The sequence below is a fragment of the Ursus arctos genome, unplaced genomic scaffold (genome assembly GCF_023065955.2).
Source record: "Ursus arctos isolate Adak ecotype North America unplaced genomic scaffold, UrsArc2.0 scaffold_5, whole genome shotgun sequence".
Lineage (NCBI taxonomy): Eukaryota > Metazoa > Chordata > Mammalia > Carnivora > Ursidae > Ursus > Ursus arctos.
The window spans coordinates 4,052,960-4,054,461 of NW_026623067.1; the positions used below are offsets into that span (position 1 = coordinate 4,052,960).

Genomic DNA, 1,502 nt, shown 5'->3' on the forward strand with positions numbered 1-1,502 from the left:
AATGGACACCTGGGCTTTTTCCATATTTTGGCTATTGTGGTCCTATTTATTGTATTGCTTAGGTACTTGTCTTATTGAGAGTATCTATAGCTTTTAGACTTCTAATTGCAGTTAATATATTATTTGTAACAAAAAAGAAATAAAAAGAAAAAATATCACAAAAAGAAGTGATCCGGAATATATAATGATTTTGTTAAATCTTTATTACTTTAAGTTTCTAGATTAATGTAATCCTTGTCTTCAATCCTGGAATGACATTGTTCTTAAGGAATGCACAAGGTGAAATTGATGTACTTCTAAACAGGAGGACTAGTGAAAACTTTGTTACATTTCTACAGAGCAGAACCTCAGAATCACTCTTCTCAGGGCCCCCATCACCTCCTTGTTTCTCAGGCTGTAGATGATGGGGTTGAGAACTGGGGTCAGGATGGTGTAGAAGACAGCCAGGACCTTGTCCTCTGTGGGAGATCTGAAGGATCTTGGGCATAAATAAGTGTAAGCGAAGGGTGCATAGTAGAAAGTCACCACAGTGAGGTGGGTGCTGTGGGTTGAATAGGTCTTCTTCCTCCCTTCTGTGGACTGCATGCGGCAGATTGTAAAGAGGACCCGGCCATAGGAACATGCAACGCCAATGAAAGGAAACACAAGGAAGAGGGCGGTGCTCACAAACACCGTGTACTCATAGACCCAGGTGTCCATGCAGGCCAGAGTCAACATGGCTGGAACATCACAGAAGAAATGGTTGATGGTTGTAGATCAACAGTAAGGTATATTGAGGACATATGCAGTGTGGGCACAGGAGTTGATTGAGCCCATGATCCAAGATCCTATTATCATCATCACACACACACTTTTGCTCATACAAATGGGATAATGGAGAGGAAAGCAAATAGCCACATAACGATCATAGGCCATAGACACCAATATTAATCCTTCTGCACCAGCTAAAGCAATGAAGAGGAAGCACTGAACTCCACACCCGATGAAAGATATAGAGTTGTTTCCAAGGAGATAATCAGAAGCCATCTTGGGAACAATGGTGGAGATGAAGTTCAGGTCCATGAGAGAGAGTTGACTAAGTAGAAAATACATGGGTGTGTGGAGATGGATATCCAGGAGGATGAGAATGATAATGAACAGGTCGCCAAACAGAGCCATTAGGAAAATGAGAAAACTGAGAATGAAGAAAAACAGGCCAATTCTTGATGGTGGGAATAACCCCAATAAGAAGAAATCAGTAGATGTTTCATTAATATTTTCCATGGGACATTAATTTAGTTTTCCCTAAAGAGAGACACATATTAAGTATGGAAAACTAATCTCTTATTAATTCTTTATTTTGGTTACACTGTGATTTATTCAGAACATATTGCAGCTTTTAAAAAAATTTAACAGATATTTTGAAAAACAATTTTTACCTCATAGATAAAATCTTGATGATCTTGATGACACATACAACTGTCTCCAAAATATTTCATGGAAATGTGTAAATTGGTAAGAAT

At 38.6% G+C, this 1,502-nt stretch overlaps 1 pseudogene; it reads right to left on the minus strand.

Moving 5' to 3' along the window:
• Positions 1 to 324: 324 nt before the first annotated feature.
• On the minus strand, positions 325 to 1,263 carry LOC113247461 (olfactory receptor 2L8-like; annotated as a pseudogene).
• Positions 1,264 to 1,502: the final 239 nt, after the last annotated feature.